This window comes from Mus musculus, chromosome 14 (assembly GCF_000001635.26).
Source record: "Mus musculus strain C57BL/6J chromosome 14, GRCm38.p6 C57BL/6J".
Classification (NCBI taxonomy): Eukaryota; Metazoa; Chordata; class Mammalia; order Rodentia; family Muridae; genus Mus; species Mus musculus.
Window position 1 is genome coordinate 106,549,441 of NC_000080.6, and position 24,446 is coordinate 106,573,886.

Genomic DNA, 24,446 nt, shown 5'->3' on the forward strand with positions numbered 1-24,446 from the left:
AGTCCTTAAATTGTCTCTTGGGCTCCCAAGTGCTGGGTTTATGAGGGTGTGATTTAGTGACAGTCTTTTAAATGCCATCACTACCGTACATTTAGTATTCTGCCCCCGGATAGCAGGAATCTCTAGTATATTGCTCTTCTAGACTTTGAACTTCCTCACATCTGAAGAAGCCTTACCAACGCACTATTTTTATAGTGTGTGCCTAAAGCTTATTTTCACCACAGTGCAGTGTTCCTTTCTTCCCAGTTCGTATTTACTTTCTTTGATGTTTCCTGGAGGGTTCAGTATCATCCACTTATAATATCTTCTTTTTAAATATTTTGCTACTTGCATTCTTAACTACATTATTAGGACTGTGCAAAAATTGCACTGTTTTTCACTTGTATTTCAAGAGTTTATATAGATATATTAGATAACAAATATACACCCAAGGAATATTTAAATAATAAATATCCTCTGAAATACTAAGCTTATCTCAATTAGGTTTTTTAGTCTTCAGGTTTTGGTGCAAATATATGTGTACATACATAAATTTATAATGAATCATAAAAGAAGAAAGAAAAATCTTCGCATTGTCATCTTATTCAAGAAACTTGGTGTAAATTGGTGCTAGATAGTTCATTAGTTTGGGAGAGAATGTCATTTCTTTTATTATAATACTGCCAAATTACAAGATACCTGGGATGAAATAGCAGAAAACAAAAATTTTCATTAAGGGTTATAACATTGGGGAAAAGACCATCACAGAGTGAGCAAGAGTTTTATGAGCCTGTCAATTGACTGATTGGCAGGTCTCTGTAAAGTGAGCCTTCTGGGATTTGACACTTGAATTTTAATTAAACCAAAAGTATTCATTGTTCAGTTCTAAATCCCTAAAGAGAAATTGAAAACGTTGCAGAGGGACTCCCAACAGTAATTACATGTTCTGCTGAAATTTAATTGACTTGCATTACCCTGATAGACCCAAAGAACAGAGAGCCATAGCATAGCCCAGAGTTTCAAGGAATTAGACAAAAGACAAAATCTACTTAAAAATAAAGCAATGATCATGATTGTGCAATGGATATTTTATTATAATAGAAAAATTAAGTGTTTCTTTTAATGTTGCCTGTTATAATAGCAGTTGGATATATTATTTACATTTAAATATATTGTTTACATTTTTTCTTCTACTGTGTAGTATGATTTTTTTTGTTTTACAATATCTCTAATATCTTTAATGAACTCCAGTGTTTAGAGTAGCTTTTAAGTTAGTTTCTTAAAGAAGAACAGTGGTTTTTTTGTTTGTTTTGTTTTTTGGATGTTTTCTTCTACTTTATTTCTGCACATCTATGAACTAACCATATTATTCTTCCAGCTAAGAAATAATGGTACTGATGAGTCATCTGTTGAGTTGTAGCTTCCCCTATGCTTTGATGATAATTAATGTAATGTATTAATTAATTTTCTTATCCTAGACCTCTTGCAATTTAACCCAGGCATAAGTCAGAGTTCATCATTTCTACAGGCATATAATGTATTAAAAGGTTAAAAACTGTAAGATTATAGAATTGTGGAGAGTTTTATCTTAAACGCTGACATCCAATTCTTTAAATAATGATCACAACTTCCTTTTATCAGTCAACTTCTTTTAATCTTCATGCATGATGCTGTCTTGTGTGGATTCACTCATTTCGTATCCTTACATTTACCTATATTCATAAAAAGACTCTTAAATAAGGCATAAAATACAAAAATGCAAACAGTTTTGAGGGCAGACATGTGCCAGGACAGTGGACAGAACATTCCCAGTGGCTTTAATGGAACTTGTGGATGCAGGTGTGCTGGGAATGTGGCAAGTAAGGGAGTCAGTGCTAGCTTCCTGCCCTACTACCTGTGACTGAGGATTTCTCGTTTGTTTTCTGTTTCAGTGATAAACTCCATGACCAATTACAGCTTGGGGAAAAGGACTTATTTGGCTTACTGGTCCATCATTATGGGAATCTAAATAAACTCTGAAAAGATTAGTTTGAAGCTCACTGAAAAATTAATCAGACAACAGTCTCAGAGTTATGATGCATTGACCTGACAAATTTCCATAGAACTTCTTAAAATAGCATCATCATCATCATCACCACCACCACCACCATCACCACTACCACCACCATCATCATTAACAATAATACAACATCGTGATATCAACTATATGCCCTTCCTACTATTATTATGCTTATAAATGGGCATAATATTAAACTGACTCCTTAAGACTTATTGATCTGGTCTTTCTTCTAGCGTTTCATGTGTTTTGCAAATTGTATCTTGGGTATTCTGAGCTTCTGGGCTAATATCCACTTATCAGTGAATGCATATCATTGTGTTCTTTTGTGATTGGGTTACCTCACTTAGGATGACATCTTCCAGATCTATCCATTTGACTAAGAATTTCATAAATTCATTGTTTTTTAATAGCTGAGTAGTATTCTATTGTGTAAATATACCACATTTTCTGTATCCATTCTTCTATTGAGGGACATCTGGGCTCTTTCCAGCTTCTTGCTATTATAAATAAGGATGTTCACGTACAGGGGCTGCTTGGGTGAGTTCATGTGCTGTGGCAGTGGGGCCACCTCCTGGCTTCGCTGCTTGCAGCTCTCTAACAGCCCTCTCTGCTATTGTCATGTGGCTTACCACACTTCTCCTCTGCCTGTTAGGGACCCAGGCAATAGGAGTTCAGGCCAGGCTGCAATAGAAGCCACATGCCTGTTTTCCATCTCCAAGAGGAGTGTGGGCTTCATCAGGGGAGAAGCTATATCAGACTGTCTGTGGATGGATGGAGGGTACAGATGCTTGCTAGAACACTTCTTAGAAGGGGGAACAAAATACCCATGGAAGGAGTTACAGAGACAAAGTTCGGAGCAGAGACTGAAGGCATGACCATCCAGAGACTGCCCCACCTGGAGATCCATCCCATAAACAACCACCAATCCCAGACACTATTACAGATGCCAACAAGAGCTTGCTGACAGGAGACTGATATAGTTGTCGCCTGAGAGGCTCTGCCAGTGCCTGACTAATATAAAAGTGGATGCTGGTAGTCATCCATTAGATGGAGCACAGAGTCCCCAGTGAAGGAGCTAACAAAAGTACCCAAGGAGCTGAAGGGGTTTGCAGCCCCCTAGGAGGAACAACAATATGAACTAACCAGTACCTCCAGAGCTCCCTGGGACTAAACCACCAATTAAAGAAAACACATAGAGAGAACCATGGCTGGAATATAGGGGAATGCCTGGACCAGGAAGTGGGAATGGGTGGGTTGGGGAGCAGGCAGAGGGCGGAGAGAATAGGGGATTTTCGCAGGGGAATCCAGGAAAGGGGATAATATTTGAAATGTAAATAAAGAAAATATCTAATTAAAAAAAAGACGTATTGTTATGTCATAAATGAGTGAATTTCTCAAGCCACACCAGAAAAGCTTTTGCAGTACATGTCAAAACACAGAGACCCAGAACTGATCAAGATGAAGAGAATAAGAGACTGCAAAATATTCAGTCATAAATGGGACATTAAAATGGAGATTTCTGATTTTTTGGAGACTCAGGCTATAATGATATTTTGCTGGGGCAGACTGGTGAAAGAATATTTTGCCAAAGCAGACGTGTGAAAGAATGTTTTGCTGAAGCAGGCACAGGTGAAAGGGTATTTTGTCATGCAAACACTTGAAAGGATGCACGCAGTTTAGAGAGACTATAAATGGGACCCCACAAACAGTGGGGGCTCGAGCATTGGTTTGCTTTGCTCCATCTTGCTGGTCTTCATGAATGTTACAGGTGTTGATTTGTCTTACATTGCGTTTTTGAGCTTTGCTTGTGGTGATCATAGAGAGAAACTCACCAAAGAACTTCTTGTGACATTTTTGCTGCTTCTTTGCTGCTTCCATTGACTCTGGCCGATCAGCAAACCTCAGGATTTCTTCTAGATTGAACTGCCCTTGCTAATTGTGTGTGGTGTCTGCTGAGTGGACTGCACTACAGTTTTTGATTCAGGTTTTGCTAGTGAACTGGACCGAGAACTATTAAGATTGGGATCTCCCCAAAGAACCATTTCTAAAAAGGTCCACTTCCCCTGTATTCTCATAACCTTTCTTTTCTACTACCTCTGGTGGATGATGGGCTAGATGAGAGGTTGAACCCTTATTAAAGTAGGCGGTGAAAAATGTATGCCTACAGGACATGAATACCATACGCCATCCTCCCAACAATCTAGAACCAAAGTGGTGGATGACTCTAAGAAAACGTTTCCAGATACAGCAGGGCAGCTGCACAGATGAACTCAGGACGATGCCAGCATATCCAAGACCTGCACAAGCTAAGCCTGACAAAATTCCACCATGTAGATGGAAGTGTGCATTAAGTTACACCCGTAGTTAAGTAATAATTGCAACTGATATCATCTGGGAGAGGGAGAATATGTTTTCCAGAAGCACATGGCCCCTGGTGGGTCAACTATGTTCCAATTGAAGATCATACATCCAGGAATATATGGGCAGCCATACTGTACTTGATAGGTTTATAAAAACCAATGAACTGGAAAAAGGTCACAAAGTTGGGTAGAAAGAAAAGTGGTGGATTTAAGTGGATTTGAGAGAGAAAGTAATTACAATCAAAATGCATTGCACAGAGTTTTTAAAGAATTACTAAATTGAGAAAAAGTTGCCATAGTAGGGAATTGAGAGAATAAAGAGAAATGGCTTATATCTTAAACCATATGAAAAAAGATACAGTAAGAAACTTTTCCTCAAAATACTGGAAATGATAAAAAATAGACATATTGAGTCCAGTGATGTGTCCACATCTATCTGGGTGGTAAAACAGTGACGTGTGAGCTCTCCATTAGCTCCTGCCATAACTATAACTTCCCGGATTCCCTGCCGCATTGCATCCTTAACAGAAATCGTTGATAACACTGTATGTATCCTTGTAATCTTTTTCTTTCAAGCCAAAACAATTTCTGAAAAAAGGTGAAGATTTCTTTAGTGGTCTTAAATATCAACAAATTATATTAATAAATGTAAAATGATTTTTAGCAAATGAATGACTGAATTCTTCCTATGGAGTTCAGTAAATTGTATTTTTTTTACAGTGCAAATGCATATTTATCACAGTAGAAACTCTAATTTCTCATTTCAATGCTGCACAGCATTTATTATGAATGACAAATGACAGAGATATCTTGTTACAATTATCTATTATATATGAATACAAAATATAATTGGATAGCATTACAAAACTGTGGCATCAAGTTCATTCACATTGTTATTACAAGGTCTGTGAATTAATTTGAAGATGAAAACATTTCCTTCTAAAATATATGGTTGGATGAAGCAGACAGATACACACACACACACACACACACACACACACACACACACTCACTTTTTCCTTAGCATGCAGATCCTTTGTCATGCCCAAACCTTGCTGTAAAATGTTATAAAGCCCGATGAGGTGTTATTTGGCTGGTCTTGGATGGAAAGCAGTAGCTTTCCTCAAACCAGGCTGGGACTCAGCCAGTACTGGGCATTCTTAGATGTGATTGCTGGCTGATCACTTCTGCATATATAGTTCATATGCCTCCATCTGCAAGTATCGTTGGAATGATGATAGTCATTTAAGACTGTATAGTAATCCTTGTTAATAGAATTTATGGAATGGTGACAACTTTTGTAGTTTGCTACAGGTCTCAGTGTTTTCTGCACTTTGCTCTTCTCGATTACCTGGACCAATATACATCAGGGTCTGTAAGACAATACACAACCTTTCAGGTTAAAAAGTATAATTTCCAGTTGCTATTGTTAACATATTCCTACCTTGTCTCTGATACATCTTTTTTATCTGCTGTGATGGCCTTCTATCATGAAGTGCAGAGATAATTTAGCATTTGCATGTACTCATGTTGGATCAATTCCTAGCCTCATGAAGTGTTTCTGTATCCCTGGAACTTCTGTCTAAAGTCCATCCTTCCTTATACTGATAACAATATTTTAATTAGTGCTGTCATTGTGTACTTTATTCTAACCTTTAAATTTATTGCTGTTTTAATTATTAATTATAATTTATTTCTGTTTTCTATTTTAAAACTATTTCCTAATCAACATTTGGGTTTTGTTCTATATATGGTCTAGTTGTTATTTCTAATATAACTGTTGTTGAAGGGTGAAAATATCTTTAATGAATTTAAATAAGCACAAATAAAAATGTCCAACATACTCTGTGGGACAACTAGCACAATCCCTGATATATTTTTTTCTTGACTCAAGTTTATTTGTAAAAACAGCATAGCGCACTGTACATGTGCAAAGAGTATGTAGGTGTGTCTCAGTAGTTCCCTGTCTTCATAATGACAGATATGAAAGCTTTGCTATGGGGCCTTCACAGGGTCCTGGGAGCCTCAAACCTGAGCTTTGATTGGCAGAGCCTATAAACCTTCATGCAACTTCGAATCTGCTTCCAAGCTTGGGGTGAGCGATGAAAGCAAGAAGGTTGAATGTGTGACTGGTGCCCTTTGACATCTTGGGGTTAACTGCCTTAGGCTTCACAAGGGCTTTAATGGCCTCTGCAGGTGCACTCTCTGCCATCATGTGATTTGCTTGCTGCTTCTTTAGGCTTTTCTGGTCATTTTTCTTAGCAGAGAGTAAGTTCTTTTGGAACTTGGGGCTGATTGCCTCAAAAGATTCATATTTTTGTGACCGGGAATTTTTCATGCCTTTTTTTTTGGTGTGTGTCATTTTTGAGACTGGTTGTGTGTGGTGGTGTCCTTGGATTTGACCATGTCTGCAAGATAACCTGTGGCTCATGTAGCACCACCTGGGATTGGAAGAGAAAAATCTTTTTTTTTCTTTCTCCTTTTCCTCAGTACTTTCTTTCACCTCAAATACTTTTATTTCTATATTTCTTATTTATGCATTATTTTATGTACATAATTGATTATTTTTGTTAAACTATATGACACACTCTAAAGAGCATTATCAAGTGAACATTATGTTATCACTCTTTTGTTTTTACTATTAAGATATTCATAGTCTTTAGCAGACAGCGTGTTGAAGACATCTTCATTTGGGCAGTTTATTCAGTCTGTTCCTGCCTTAGTCAACTATGAATGAAGATAACAGTACCCCCAAATTAGATCTACATGGAAGATAAATGTTGTTACCATTTGCAGAATAGGAATGATGTTTGAGCCCACGAGAGTCCTCCAGAAATGTTACCTGTGATTGTTGTTAATTAATGACTAGTTGCATAATACACATGCAAGTAGACACAATACTTCAAAAGGCCTGCCTAAATCTTTAAAATGTATTTTAATTGATGCCTTGTTTTGGTTTTGTTTTTATCATGAAATGGCATGCTATTTCCTATGTGTGGTATAAATTCAAGGCTGATGTTACAATTTAATTTGTTTCAGTTAATAAGTCAAGGTTAATATTCTCACATATTTTTGGTTGTGAGCCTAGCCTTTAATGGTTGATCTATCTCTCCAGCCCAAGATTGGTATTCTTAATATCAAATGTCATGAACCATAAAACATTATTGGAAACAGATTGAAATATATCTATAAAATGTTGAAATATAGAGCTTAATTTAATGTATAATTTTCTGCACTAGATGATACGATACTGCACTTATTTTTTCTGTTATCTGAGGGATTAATATTATACACTATTCTTACGTTTACTTCAACTGTTTTATAGAGAAAAAGAAAAAAATAGAATATGAACATGCTAAGTAAAATTGTATTAAACACAGATTTTTTTTAACTAAACATGGATTACAGTGAGACTCTGTAACAGACTGTGAGGAAGCACAAACCTATTCCTTGGTCTCCATGCAGAACCTTACAAAAATAGACGTGATTCTCTCTAATCAGCTACTTCAAATTAGACACAGTTGCAAATTAAAAAAAAGGTGGGAGCAAAAAAAGTTAACTTTACCCCAGGGACAGCTTTCTATATGCCTATATAGACTGTAGATTGCATTTGGTGTCTTTATTTCTTTCTTTCTTCTTTTTTTTTATTATTAGGTATTTTCCTCGTTTACATTTCCAATGCTATCCCAAAGGTCCCCAATACCCACCCCTACTCCCCTACCCACCCACTCCCCCTTTTTGGCCCTGGCGTTCCCCTGTACTGGGGCATCTAAAGTTTGCAAGTCCAATGGGCCTCTCTTTCCAGTGATGGCCAACTAGGCCATCTTTTGATACATATGCAGCTAGAGTCAAGAGCTCCGGGGTACTGGTTAGTTCATATTGTTGTTCCACCTATAGGGTTGCAGTTCCCTTTAGCTCCTTGGGTAATATCTCTAGCTCCTGTGTCATTATTTCTAAGAGTTAATTTTGTACAAATCCATTCCTGTCTTACGCAGGAGGGAAGAATGGCACAGAGACATTCGGAACATTATGTACTAACTATATAGCCATGTCCATCCACTGCACTAAATTCCCCATCAGCCTTTGTCATTAGGCCTGTGTCACTGGGCTGTTTCTAGCTGCTGCGAATGGATATGATTGACATTTCAGCTCTTCAGTTCTCTCTATTTTCTTTTTCTCTGTTTTGAAACAGTCTGATGCAGGTCTTCATCTCCCAGATCCTCTTGTTCTATCGTGCCAAGCACTTGGATCACAGCCATGGGGTACCACAATTGGATCACACTCCTTTCTCTCTATATATCTCAGTGGACACAGATAATAATTCGAGCTTCAAAATTAAGCTCTATGTACAGTTCCCAGAGTAAACCACCCTCTACTCTAACTAGTGCAGCAACAGCAGGGGACATCTTGCTTTTATTCTACAGCAGTTCTGTATTGCTGAAGGCTGTCATGAAGCTTCCTTGGTCACATTAGTGAATGATTATCAACCCTTTCATCTTAGTGCACAGTAATGCCATGATTTGTTTCCCTTAAGGAGAAGCAGATGTGACTATCCAGAGGACATCACCATGACTTTTTAAAGTTGACTACTATAAAGAGTGTGAAGTGCTGACCCTCATTTCTGACGTGCCACCGGGCAAATTATGCCATGGCTAATTGTTGTCATCTCATATACTCCCTGTATGTTCTTCAAGAAATTCAAAATTATTCTGAAAGAAAATCCTGAAAAAAAAATTAACTTGTTTAAATAAGCTTATACATTTCTGACTCATCAATCCTAAATATCCTCTTTTCCTTTTTCTCATTTTGACACCTATAAAAATGAAGTGCACATTATAATAACCATGCCTTGTAACTGCATCATGATATTTAAAACTAGTATCTGTACTTAAACTTAGTGTTTTTATACCAAATATTAGTTTTAAAATAGATACTTATATCAAATTATTAATTGCACATAGACTACTGACTATAAATTTTATGATTTCAAAATCACACAATTAATTCAAAGGAGATGGAAATGAGATGGAAGACTGGGAAGAGGGGACCAGGAAGGCAGACATTTTATATTTGAAATATAAAGAAATGAAATAATTAATAAAAAAGTAGTTATTTTAAAACATATCAGTAAAAATAATGGTAGATATTAAAGATAATTTATTCTATTACATTAAAATTTTATTTATTTTTATGGCATGTATCTGAATGTTTGCTTCCAGGTCTTTCCACGTTATAATAACATGCATATCTAGTTCCTGAATAGGATGGAAGAGGGCACTGGATCTCCTGAGAATGGTGTTACAATCTGTTGTGAGTTACTAGCTCAGTGCTTAGAGCTGAACCTAAAACCTCTGTAAGAACAGCTAGTATTCTTAACTATTAAATCATGTTTCAAACAGACTTAACGGTCACTTGGCTTCTTAAAAGACACCCATGTGACTATTATAAGACAATACCAAATAAGGTAATAAAATTATATGTAACTTAGTATAGATGTTAACAGACCATCCTGGTATACAAAGTAATAACAGGATTCCAAGGCTACATAGTAAGATTCTATTAAAAATGTTGTTGAAAATAAAGCTAGATTTCTCTTTCTCTTCCTGACCTATACGTGTTTTACTATATTTACACAAAAGCCCAGATAAAGTCTGAATATTGGGGCCTAAAACATACAAAGGATGAGGTATAGTTTCAATATATTTCTTTATAGCTATTTAAAAGAGACTTTAAATTTTTCTAAATAAACTAATTTCCTTTTTTTGTTTTTATTAGATATTTTACATTTCAAATATTGTCCCCTTTCTGGTTTCCCCTTTGAAAACCTCCTCCTGCTCCCCCTGCTCACCAGCCCACCCGCTCACTTTTCCTGGTCCTGGCATTCCCCTACACTGGGGCATCGAGCCTTCCCGTGGCCTCTCCTCTCATTCATGACTGACTAGGCCATCCTCTGCTACATTATTGCTGGAGCTATGAGTCCGACCGTGTGTACTCTTTGGTTAGTGCTTTAGTCCTTGGGACCTCTGGCGGTTCTGATTGCTTCATATTGTTGTTCCTCCTATGGGGCTGCAAACCCCTTCAGCTCCTTGGGTCCTTTCTCTAGCTCCTCCATTGAGGACCCTATGCTCAGTTCAATGGTTGACTGAGAACATCCACATCTGTATTTGTCAGGCACTGGTAGAACCTCTCAAGACACAGCTATATCAGGCTCCTGTCTGCAAGCTTTTGTTGGCATCCACAATAGTGTCTGGGTTTGGTGATTGTATATGGGATGGATCCCCAGGTGAGGCAGTCTCTGGATGGCCTTTCCTTCAGTCTCTGCTCCACATATTTCTTTTGCTTTTCAGTGTTTATTTTTCTGAAGGAATTGTTTTGAAGGCCCTAGTTTTTAATTGCTGAATAGTACTCTGTCAGTTAAATGTACCACATTTTCTGTATCTATTCTTGGGTTGTTTCCAGCTTCTGGCAATTATGAATAAAACTGCTATGAACATAGTGAGGCATGTGTCTTGTGCTACGTTGGAGCATCTTTTGGGCATATGTCCAGGATGATATAGCTGGGTATTCAGGTAGAAGAGTTTCCATGTTTCTGAGAAACAGCCAGGTTGATTTCTACAGTGGTTGTACAAGTTTACAATCCCACCAGCAATGGAGGTATGATCCCCTTTCTCCACATTCTCGCCAGCATGGGTTGTGAGTTGAGTTGTTGATCTTAGCTATTCTGATTGGTATAAAGTAGAATCTCAGGGTCATTTTGGTTTGTATTTCCCTGATGACTAAAGATGTTGAACATTTCTTTAATGCTTATATACCATTTGTGATTTGTCTATTGAGAATCTCTGTTTATCTTTGTACTCTATTTTCAGTTGGGTTATTTGGTTTGTTGGATTCTACCTTCTTGAGTTCTTTATATATTTTGGATATTAGTCCTCTGTCAGATGTAGGGTGAGTGAAGATCTTTTCCCAATTAGTAGGTTGTCATTTTGTCCTATTGACAGTATCTTTTGCCTTACCAAAGCCTTTCAGTTTCCTGAGGTCCCATTTAAAAATTGTTGATCTTAGAGCCTGAATCACTGGTGTTCTCTTCAGAAACTTGTCTCCTGTACTAGTGTGTTCAAAGCTAATTCCCACTTTTTTTCTATTAGATTTAATGTATCTGGTTCTATGTTGTAGTCCTTGATCCACTCAGACTTGAGTTTTGTGCAGGGTGATACATAGGGATCATTATGCATTCTTCTATATATAAACATCCACTTAGACCAGCACCATTTGTTGAAAATGCTTGCTATTTTCCATTGTATGCTTTTGGCTTCTTTATCAAAAAATCAAGTCCATAGTTGTGTGGGTTTATTTCTGGATCTTCAATTTGATTCTGTTGCAACCTATCTGTTTCTATTCCAATACCACACAGATTTCAATAACCATAGCTTTGTAGTATAGCTTGAGATCATGATGGCAATACCTCCAAAGGTTCTTTTATTCATAAATATTTTAGCTATTCTGTTTTTCTTTTGTTTTTCCATATGAAGTTGAGACTTTATTCTTTCAAGGTCAGTAAAATATCGTGTTGGAATTTTAATAGAAATTGTATTATATCTGTGGAATATCTTTGGTAAGATGACCATTTTCACTATTAATCCTACTGATTCATGACTATGGAAGATCTTTCCATCTTCTGTTATCTTTTGACTTTCTTTATTCAAAGACTTGACTTTCTTGTCATATAGATCTTTCACTTGTATAATTAGAGTCATATGGAGGAATTTTATATTATTTGAGGCCATTGTGAAGGATGTTGTTTCTGTGATTTCTTCTCAGCCCTGTTATCATTTGTATAAAGAAGGGCTACTGATTTATTTGAGATAATTTTATATCCAGTCACTTTGCTGAAGTTGTTAATCATCTGTAGGAGTTACCTGGAAGAATTTTTGAGTTCTCTTATGTATACTATCACATCATCCATGAATGGTGATACCTTGATTTCTTCATTTCAAACTCGTGTTCCCTTGCTCTCCTGTTCTCTTATTGTTCTAGCGAGAACTTCAACTGCTATATTGAGTAGATAGGGAGAGAGTGGGCAATCTTGTCTTGTCCCTGATCTCTTCATGAGTTTTTACATGAAGGGCTGTTGGATTTTGTTGAAGGCTCTTACAACATCTAATAGGATGATCATGTGATTTTTTCAGTTTGTTTATAGTGTATTACATTGTTGAATTTTCAGAAATTGAACCATGTCTGCATCCCTTGGATAAAGCCTACTTGATCATGGTGAATGATGTTTTTGATGTATGTATAGAGAATCTCTTATAAATATCACCTGCCAATAAAAAAGTTGAGGCAGGTAATAGAGGTGGTACTCTGGCAGGAAGAGAGAAAATTCTAGAAAATAGTAAGAGATAAAAGAGTGATGTGGAGGAGAGCTGACAGAGATGAGATGAGAGATAGGTTGAGAATAAGGATGTAACCAGCAGGTAGCCCTGAGGAGACACTAAAGAAGAGGCAAACCAAGAAGGAAGGACAGGTAACTAACTACATGGTAGACATAGAATAGTTTAAATGAGTTAAATAAATTATGAGCAAGTCAGAGAATGAGCTAAATCTTATGGGCTATACATTTAATAATAACTAATTAGCCTGAGAGTTGTTTTTGGTGGGAACTAATGGGCCAAAAGGCAAAACAGATTTAAAAATTACTTTTACAGATGTGTTCTTGGACTTGATTTAGGAGAATTTTACTATTTTTGCATTGATACTCATATGTGAAATTGGTCTGAAATTCTCTTTTTTTCCTCATTGAGTCTTTTTATGGTTTAGGTATCAGGGTGAATGTGGCCTAATAGACTAAATTAGGTAGTATTCCTGCTGTTTCTATTTCATGGTATAGTTTGAAGAATATTGGTATTAGCTCTTCTTTGAAAGTCTGGTAGAATGTAGCACTAAGACCATCTGGCTCTGGGCTTTTTTGTTGTTAGTTGGGAGACTTTTAATGACTGCTTCTATTATCTTGGGGGTTAGAGGACTGTTTAGATGGTTTACCTCAACTTGATTCAACTTCGGTAAGTGGTTTTTGTTTGTTTTTTTTTGTGTGATTTTTTTTTTTTGTTTTGTTTTAGGTTTTTCAGTTTTGTGGAGTACAGGCTTTTACAGTAAGACATAATGATTCTTTGAATTTCCTTAGTTTCTGCTGTTATGTCTTTCTTTTTCATTTACGCTTTTGTTAATTTGGATACTGTGGCTATGTCTTTTTGCTAGGATGGCTAAGCATTTGTCCAGCTTGTTGATTTTCTCAAAGAGCCTGCTTGATGATTCTTAGTATTGTTCTCTTTTTTTCCTAATTGTTTGATTTCAGCCATGAGTTTGACTGTTTATTGATGTCTACTACTCTTGTTTGTGCACTTCTTTTTGTTCTAGAGCTTTCAGAAATGCTGTTAAATTGCTAGTTTAAGATTTCTCCACTTTCTTTATAAAGGCATTTAGTGCTATGAATTTTCCTATTAGATATTAGCACTGCTTTCATTGTGTCACACTCATTTTGGTATGTTGTGCCTTCATGTACATTGAGTTCTAGAAAATCTCTAATTTCTTCCCCGACTAAGTGATCATTGCATAGAGAGGGGTTCAGCTTACATAAGTATGTGTGTTTTCTATCGTTTCTGTTGTTGTTGAAGACCACCCAAAATCCATGGTGATGTGATAGAGTTCAAGGGGTTATTTCAATCTCCTTTATCTGTTAATGCTTGCTTGGTGCTCAATTATAAGGTCAGTTTTGAAGGAAGTTCTGTCTGGTGTTGAGAACATGGTATATTCTTTTGTTTAGGTGAAAGGTTTTGTAGATATCTGTTAGATCCATTTTGTTCATAACATTTGTCATTTTCGATATTTCTCTGTTTATTTTCTGTTCAGGTCACCTGTCTATTAGTGAGAGTGGGGGTTGAAGTCCCTCACTATTATTGTGTGAGTGGGGATCAATGTATGATTTCAGCTTTAGTCATGCTTCTTTTAGGAATGTGGGTGCCCTTGCATTTGAGGCATAGATTTTCAGAATTGAGATTTCATCTTTGTAGATTTTTTTTCTTTGATGAGTATGAAGAGATTCCTCATCTCTTTTTATTACTTACTGTTGAAAGAATGTTTTATTAGACATTAGAATGGTTACTCCAGCTTGTTTTCTGGGTCCAGATTGGGAAAACTTTTTCTTGCTCTTTAACTCTGTGGTAGCATCTATCTTTGTTGCTGAAGTGTGTTTCTTGTATGCTGCAAAATGACGAATTACTTCACTTGTTTGATTGTATTTTTCTATATTTCTTTAAGGAGTTTTTTTTTTCCCTTTTAAGGGTGTCTACCTCTTTGATTATGTTTTCCTTTGTTTCTTTAAGGAATGTATTTATATCCTCTTTAAAGGCCTCTATCATCTTCATGATATAAAATTTAAGGTCACAGTCTCATTCTTTAGGTGTGTTGGATATCCAAGGCTTGCTGTAGTAGGCAAGCTGGGTTCTTATGGTATCATATTGCACTTGCTTATGTTTTTTATGTTCTTGTGTTTGCCTTTCTCCATCAGGTTGTCTCTGGTTGGTGTTGGCAGGCCTGCTTAATCCTGAGAGAAAAAGGTCTCTGGGACTGGTTGTCTGAGATAGTTGCAGGCCTCTCACAAGGCAGGCAGAGCTTGGGATGTAGAGTATAGATACTTGATATCAGGTATAGGTATGGGCCAGAAGGAAGATGGCACTTCAATAGGGCAAGGTAGAGCCCACAGCTGCTTAGCATGCTGGGCTCCAGGTGGGCAGGGAGGGCCTGGATGTCTTACCTGTGTGTCCTGGGTTAGAACAGGCATTTGGGGACAAAGACAGAACTGTGTGGTGTGGAGAGGTGTGCTGAAATTCTATTGCAGGTGTAGGAAGTGTGAACTATAAGCTCTTGTTTAAATAATAGGCAAGTGGTACCTGTTCAGTGTCCATATATCTACACTAAATAGAGAGGTAAGGTAAGGCTAAGATTCAGATGGCTTAACGTACAGCACTGTCTTCCTTTTATTACTATCATATCTTTCTCAGTAGTTGCGGTAATGCACAAGGGATACAGCTAAAGCACAAGCTTATTTATCTGGAAGGCAATGAACGGAGAAATTTTGATTTTGTAATGATAATAAAATGACATGGCTATCCATCATTTTCTGGAAGGACAATGGAAAGGCAACAACCATCCTTATCTTGATATAGTGCTTTGAACCAGTGGATTTAGGCTTTGGGAGCTCAGGCCTATGTTATCTCCCTATGTTAGTAGGTAGAGCTGAGTTATTTAGAAAGCAGAGGCCACCTGGTACCACCAAGAGTGAATGGGTTGTATCATGACAAATAAGTAAAGACAGTAGTCAAGTAGCTCTCATTGGAAGTAACATTAATCAGAGTAATATAAGAGAAGCCTCCTTGGAGATTACAGGACAAATATAACATTTTTAGGACAATAGAAAACTAAATCATGACATGGTCATGCTCTTCAAAGTACACTATCGAATTATACCTTAAACCATATTCCCAAGTGTATATGTGTACATACATACACACACACACACACACACACACACACACACACACACACACACACACACACATATGTGTTATACACAATATATATTAAAAGTGATTTCCAAGTCAGATTTCATTAATATAGTCTTATCATAAAATTGAGATATGTGTTTCTAAACCTGACAGTTCATCTTCAGAATTTTAATCTGTTGATTCTAACAGAAATTAAAATAATAATATCCAAGTTTAAAATAATTACTTTCTATGAGCTGGAAAGAGACATAGTCTAGAAGTTCACTCATAAATTTTCTTTAAAAATGAATACTCCTCCTGAAAAGAGCCTAATTTTGTGAATTTAATAATTTTGAAGATCAGTGGGAGTACTGAAACAGGTGATTGCCTTGATTTCAAGTTCAGCTTGAGCTACAGAGAAAGACCCAATAACAACAACAGAGAAATTTGAAGAGTCCTTTAAATGTCATGCAAATGTAATATGTTGATTCATTATTAGCAATATGAATGTAATCATGCTAAAATATGGAGACGAGTAATAGTGGAAAACTGGAAGTGTTTCTCTCATATCTTTATGATGTTAGTTGCTAAAATTATTAAAAATTTTCAGTTTAATTTGAAATTAAAAATGTAAGGACTACCATACATCTATTTCTATCTCTATCTATCTGTCTGTCTGTCTGTCTGTCTATCTACCTGTATATAATTATATCCAATTGCATTATTAAGTGCTAATAAATTTGTTATTCCACAAAAATGATTCAGGTACTTTGCTATTTGATATCTGAGTTACTATTTATAAAGAATCTTTATATTAATACTCATAGAGGTCAAGAAATTACCAAGGGGTTTGGAGAAGGGCTCTCAAGGGATGGGAGACATAGCATATTTTTAGTGTTAAAAGTGAATATTGGAACAGAAGTTTAAATTGGGGTAGTGATGAGGGCAGAGTAGAAGAGAGAGTATTAGGAGAGATAAATAACATTTAAATAGTCACAGAACCCCACTAATGTAGAATCTTCTCTCTCTTTTCCTTGCTCATTATAACTATTGTGACTGCAAAGAAGGGCTTGCTGACAGGAGCCTGATATAGCTGTCTCCTGAGAGGCTCTGCTAGAGCCTGACAAACACAGAGGTAGATGCTCACAGCCACCTATTGGACTGAGCAAAGGGTCCCCAGTGGAGGAGTTAGAGAAAGGACTGAAGGTACACATGGAGGGACCCATGGCTCCAGCCGCATATGTAACAGAGGATGGCCTTGTCGGCCATCAATGGGAGGAGAGTCTCTTGGCTCTGTGAAGGCTCGATGCCCCCGTGTAGGGGAATGTGAGGGCAAGGAGGAGGAAGTGGGTGGATGGATGGAGGAGCATCCTCATAGAAGCAGGGGGAGGGAGGATGGGATAGGGGGTTTCTGAGGGTGGGGAACCATGAAAGGGGATAACATCTAAAATTTAAATAAAGAAAATATCCAATAAAAAATAAAAATAAATAAAAATTCACTACCTTAAAAAATAAAATAAAGTTACCCTATAATAGAGCAACAGTGCCCTGCCTGATGACAGAGTCTAAAATATACCAACCCCAGTGCCAAGACATGGCTATGTCTTTTCTAATTGTTGGCTAGTGAGGTCCCATAGATCTCCAAACATTACAAGCTATTGTTATTGCTCTTGCTTACCCTCTATTGATTGACAGTAAGACTCTATTGCTGAGGATACCACATCCTTTTGTCCTATAACATGGAGAAATAAAGCTGGAAACGTTATATGTTTTAGCTAGTTTTCATAATACTGGAAGGTTCTGTGCAAGTGACCAGAGGAGAACAATAATCATCAATCACAAGCCAGTATTGAAATGTGTGAGCTACAATAGTGGGCACCCTTGGAAAACATGCCAACTGACATAATGTTGCCATGAACATCAGGGAGTAACCAATCAGTTTCTGATAGGATATAAGTCCCATTCTATAATATGAGATGTATTTCTGGCCCAATAATTAGGCCAACAATCTAAGAGTAGACAGTATCTAGGTCTTAGGGAGAGACTAGTATTATTATCCTACTGAATGGACACAGTGTTAAGCCGATTCCTAATGACTGGTCACTATATCCATAGATCAGTGTATCCCTCAATCCTCACCTGAGAAGCTTCTGTTTACAGTAGATAGTGATTAACACTCAAATGTACACTGACCACGGTGAAGAGAGCAAGAGGCTAAAGAAAGCCCTGAAAGAAACAAATACCTGAAGGCTCAGTGATCAGAGGGAAGAATGGTCAGAAGAACATAGGACCCAGAGGCAGTGAATGAGTACAAGGAAACAGTGACTTCTGGATACACATATAAATCCATGGTAGATGCAATGTTATGTACAGAATCTACTCAGGCCCAAGACAGACAAAACCCCTAGCATGGACACAAAATTAACCCCTAAATGTGCATCTATTTACAAATCTTTCTGATTAGAAGATGGAGAAACTGTTTTTGGTTTTTGTTTGTTTGTTTGTTTTGTTTTGTTTTGTTTTGTTGTTTTTGTTTTTTGTTTTAGTGTAGGTTCTGGTAAGTTAATAGAAACTACCCATGCAAGAATATTTGGGCATCACACATTAATCTCTGTGGGTGAAAGAAACAAACATAAAAGGGCAGAAGGTTAGATGAGTTTGAAAGCGGGTTAGATCTGGGAAGTGTTGGGTGAATATAATCAAAATATGTTGTATACAAGTATCAAAGAAATATAAAATTATTGTTTTACATCTAGGCCAAGATAGCAGTGACTGAGCCATAATGGGGATGGAATGTATTTATAGCAGAGGATTCCTGAAGAAATTCTGATCAGGCAAGATGCCACGGGACTATTCACTGGAGTGATTAGAGACCACTTCTTGCACATACAGTTGCTATGCAACTGATGGGCGTAATTCAGTATGGGCGGTAAATGATGTTGGAAGGGTAAGGTATTTTAATAATTCTTTTCAATACCAATCCCTGTGAGGGTCCACCTACACTTCAAAATTAGCTGTGCAGAATATTTGTTCCAATATTTGACATCTATACTTAAAAAAGAATAAATACTTAAGTGTCTGACATTTTCTTGTCACTTTCTCTTTATATATTTCAGAGATAAATTTGTTTTTATTTTCTTGATGCTTTATATTCTGTGCCGGCACTGAGCCGCTGATCATTGAAAACTTTACTGAAATTGCCTGCTAAGGCAAATGTTATTAACATTAGCAAGACTGACATTCTGACTGATAGGCTAATAATAATAATTATTATTTAACTTTTATTTGGTACCTAAAATATAAGAGCACTAAGTAGCTTTATAATTCTTGTTTCCATTGGAAACCAGGATAAATGCAATAACAAGACCATTAGCTTTGTGCAGTCCATTACACCATTGCCCTTTCATGTTATGTTTTTGTGTAGAGTTGGTGTTGTCGTAGATAGAACAAAACACTCTGCTTCATTATCTGCATTCAGCCTTCATAAATATCTACTTTGGTTCCAAAACGCAGTGCTTTTACAGAGAACTGTCAGGATTATTTTCAGGCCTTTTAAAATAATTTTTCAGAGGAAGGAAGATGAGGATGCTGCTACATAAAACCTACTCTATCTTTAGAATGTAATACATGTTAAGAAACACAACTTTATATTATTATGATATATTTTGTGGAGTTTAATAATCACTTTTCTTTTAGAAGTAAATTTGCGTATATGTGTATCAGGCATAGATGCAAACTTTGTAGACAGCTGTGTATGTATCTGTATATCCAATACAATAAATATATTCATATATATGTATTGTCTAATACATTCACATATATATGAATTCTCAATTTATATAAAAAGCAGGTTGAATTTTCATTCATTCATTCATTCATTCATTCATTCATCTATCTATCTATCTATTTTATTTATCCACTTTACATTTCATTTATTGCCCTCCTCCCTGTCACCCCTCCAACAATCCTTTTCCTTTCACTCTGTTTCCCTTCTCCTCTGAGCTGGTGAGGGCTCTCTGAGTATCTCCCCACCTTGGCACTTCAGGTCTCTGGAAAGTTATGTGCTTCCTCTCCCACTGAGGTCAGACAAGGTAACCCAGCTAGAACATATCCCACATACAGGCAACAAGCTCCCCCCTCCAGTTGTTCTGGACTACATGCAGACCAAGCTGCACATCTGCTACCTATGTGTGGGGAAGCCTAGGTCCAGCCTGTGTATGTTCTTTGTTTGGTGTTTCAGTCTTTGAGAGCCCCAAGGGTCCAGGTTCATTGACTCTGTTGGTCTTCTAGTGGAGTTCCTATTCCCTTAGGGGCTGCAATCCTTATTCTTGCTAAAACTGAATTTTATGTAAATTATAATAATCATGAGAAAGTTCTGCAAACACAGGAAGGTTCTAATAAAAATAAAACCTCACTTATTTAAAATATACAGGCTAATATGCATATATAATCTACTATTTAATATTATACTAGTCTATTTTTAGAACACTTTTTTATGAGTTAAAAGTAATGATGTTACAAGATTGAATGCTATCTATTCAAAATATACATAACCAATAAATACTTGGATAATGACTTGACAATATACAATCATTACTTAAAAAGTTTCTCAAAGTACATTATAACATAAAGCATCTAATTGAGAATCTATAGATCACTACATTGAATAATACAAAAATAAACTGACATATTTTTCAGAAATTGATTTTTAAAAATCTTTTGAATAGCTTTATTAGTCTTCACTAAGTAGTACCGCTTTTTAAAACCATTGTAGTGATTTCTAGCTTGTAAAGCTTGAATACAGTTAATGAGTTTGATGATTTGATGATATGCATATTCTCATGTCCTTGTCACTACACTTAATATAATATCTGTATCTATCACCTCTCTACACTTCTAATTTTCTTTTGCTTCCTGCTTTTGCTCATTTTGTATGTATTTTGTAATAAGAACACGTCTTACTTTCCTTAGTTGTGGGAAGAGATTCTAAAGCCCTTTTCTTCCACCCTTGATTCTAAAGGCAGAGCCACATGCCTGAATTTATCAAATTCTGCTAACTGCTGATGCTGGAACATGAGCCCTTCATTCAGTTAAATCTTCACCAGCTTCTGTTTTCCCTGCTGTCCTTCCTTCATTGCCTAAACTTGGATGACCTGAAACTTGATCTGTGGAACCCTGCCTCTGTCTCCTGAGCCCTAGCATTAAAGGTATGTATCACTGTGCCTGGACCTAAATTTGTCTTTATTTTTTTATTTTTTCATAAGATTGAAGCTTAGCTGGGTGGGATCATGTTCTGAGGTCAACACTCCCTGTATTCCATTTAATATCTCCAATCTGTTTATCCCCTTGAATACGGGATTTAGCTCCAGTCCATTTTCCAGTGCTCCTTTTCTCTTTGAACCATTCATTTTGTGTTTTTTTTTCCTTGCTCAGTTCACTCCTTTTCATTATTAATGCTCATCATAAGAGCAAAGAGTAACCACCTGACAGAGTCTATACAGGCTGTTTTGAGTTTTAATTCCAATTCATTTAATCAAAAACTCTTCACTTTAACCTCAGGAAAATACTTTGGACAAGAGCAGAAACTTCCACATTCTTCACCAAAATACCACAAGAATGATCTCTATGCAACATACTAACATTTTTCTCCTCTGAAACCACTTGAGCCAGGCCCCCACAGTTTAAATCACCTTCAGCACCACTGTCTTCCATGCTTCTACTAGTATGACCCTCTGAGCTCCACTTAAAGCATTCCACTGCTTTGCTAATCTGAAGTTTCAAATTCCATATTCCTCCAAACAAAAGCTTAGTCAGTTTTATGGCACAGCAACCTACCTTGGTACCCACTTATTCCTGTGTTAAGGTTTTATTGCTTTGAAGAGACAGCATGACCATGGTAACTCCTTTAAAGGAAAACATTTAATTGAAGCTGGCTTAAAGTTTCAGAAACCTATCAATATAGTGTGAAGCACAGTAGCATTCAGGCAGAAATGGTGCTGGAGAAGGACCTGGGAGTACCTACATCTGTATTTAAAGGCATCAGAAGTAGATTGTGTTCCACAGTGGGCATAGCTTGAGCATAGGAGACCACAAAGCCCACCCCCGCAATGACGTATTTCTTCCAACAAGGCAAAAAGTAGTTCTACTCCCTAAGCCCAAGCATTCACATCCATGAATCTGTGGGGACACCATAGAACACATCAAATCTTATATTTAATATGTTAGTTATATGATCTGACATTTAAATTTTTTCTCTCATTTATGTACTTAATTTACATCCTAATCTCAGATTCCCCTTCTCTTAGTCTCCCGACCACACAACCCTCACATACCTCCTCTTCTCCTCTGAGAAGGTGGAGCCCCCTGAATATCAACCCACCCTGGCAAATCAAGTCACTGTAGGACTAAGCACATACTCTCCCTTTGAGGCCAGACAAGGCATTCTAGTTACTTAAACAGGATTCACAGGCAGATAACAGAGTCAGGGACAGCCCATTTTCCAGATGTTGGGGTACCTGCATGAAGAACAAGTTGTACATTTGCTACATATATGAGGGGGCCTAGGTCCAGTCTATGCTTGTTCTTTTGTTAGTGGTTAAGCTTCTGGGAGCCTCCAAGGGTCCAGGTTAGTTGACACTGTTGGTCTTCATGTGGTGACCCTATTCCTTTTGGGTTCCTCAATCTTTCCCCCAAACTCTTCCACAGACTTCCTAAGCTCTGTCTAATGTTTAGATATGGATCTCTGTGTCTGTTTTGGCTGGATGCTCAGTGGATCCTCTCAGAGGACAGGTTCCTGTCTGCAAGCATAACAAAGTTTCATTAATAGTATCAGCAATTAGTCCTTGCCCATAGGATGGGTCTCAAGTTGGGCCATTCATTGGTTGGCTATTTCCTGTCTCTGCTCCAGCATTGTCCTTGTACATCTTGTAGGCAGAACTCATTTTAGGTCAAAGAATTGTGGGTGGTTTGATGACATTATTCCTCCACTGAGAGTTCTGCCCCACTACAGGAGGTGGCCAGTTCAGGCTCTATATCTTGCACTGCTAGGAGTCTTAGCTAAAGAGACCCCCATAGGCTCCATGGAGTTTCCCTGGCCTGGGTCTCTGGCATATCCTAGAGATGTTCCCAGGGAACTTTCATTCTCTATATCTACATGTAAGATTTCTCCCAACTCCTTTTCTCTTCCCTATTCCCTCTTTTACACCAGCACCTCTGTCACTAAGATCAACAATTGATAAATGGGACCTCAGGAAACTGGAAAGCTTCTGTAAGGCAAAGGATACTGTCAATTGGACAAAACAACAGCCTACAAAATGGAAAAAGATCTGTACCAAACCTAATCTGTCAGAGGGCTAATAGTCAAAATATATAAAGAACATCATGAAACTTGTAGGCAATTGTGATGGTTTGTATATGCTCAGCCCAGGGAGTGGCACTATTAGGTATGGCCCTTTGGAGTAGGTTACTGTGGATGTAGGCTTTAAGACCCTCATCTTAGTAGCCTGGAAGCTACTCTCAGCTCTGTCTGCACCATGCTTGCCTGGACACTGCCATGCTCCCACCTTGATGATAATGAACTGAACCTGTAAGCCAGCCACAATTAAATGTTTTCCTTGTAAGAGTTGCCTTGGTCATGGTGTCTATTCACAGTAGTAAAACCCTAACTAAGGCAGAAGTTGGTACCAGGGACAGGGGTATTGCTGTGATAGGCCTGACCATGCTTTTGTTTGGAAAAATATGGATTCTGAACTTAGAAAGCCATGGAATGCTTTAAGTAGGGTTTGATGGGCCATACTATGGAAGACTTTGTTGCTAAGGTGATTTGAACTGTGGAAACCTGGTTCCAGACATTTCAGAAGAGAAGAATTTTAATTCGTGGCAAAGAGACTGTTTTTTTCCCTGGTATTTTGGTGATGAATGTGGCTGCTTTTTGCCTTTGTCTGAAGAGTGCCTGAGTGAAGACTCAGGTGCAGTTAACCTAAAGTTAAGAGACTTAGATTAATTGCATTGACAAAGGAAGTCTCAGAAATGCCCATCAAAGACTTTGTTCTCTGGTTAAGTTTTATGAAGAGCATTTTAAACAAGCATAGCAAGCTGAGATAAAATATATGGTTCAAGTATTAAAGGGTCACGGGGACGTGAAATGGAGCTGAATCCTGTTTTCTAGAAGCTAGCAGATTAAGGAAGTGGAACTTTGAGACAAGATTCTATCCAGCTAAATTTAGACCTAGGCATGCACACCTTTAATCCCAGGAGATAAAATAAGCAGATCTCTGAGTTCAAGGACAGCCTGGGACAGAGCAAGTTCTAGGTGAAGAAAAGCTTAAGTCCAGGCAGGGCGGTACACATCTTTAATCCTAGGAGACAGGCATGCAGTTCTCTGAGTTCAAGGTCAGTCTACAGGGAAAGTTCCAGAACAACCCAACTTAGGCAGTTGAAGAAGATGAAACACAGAAAGCCGATAATAGAATAAGGGCAGCCATGTTCCAGCCCCAGCAAGCAGTAGAAAAT

At 37.4% G+C, this 24,446-nt stretch overlaps 1 long non-coding RNA gene across 1 annotated transcript; it reads left to right on the plus strand.

Moving 5' to 3' along the window:
- The first annotated feature begins 9,647 nt into the window (after nt 1-9,647).
- Gm41241 lies at nt 9,648-21,126 on the plus strand. The gene is made up of 3 exons (XR_874944.1): nt 9,648-9,708; nt 18,692-18,882; nt 20,956-21,126. It is a non-coding gene; the product is annotated as a predicted gene, 41241 (long non-coding RNA).
- Nucleotides 21,127-24,446: the final 3,320 nt, after the last annotated feature.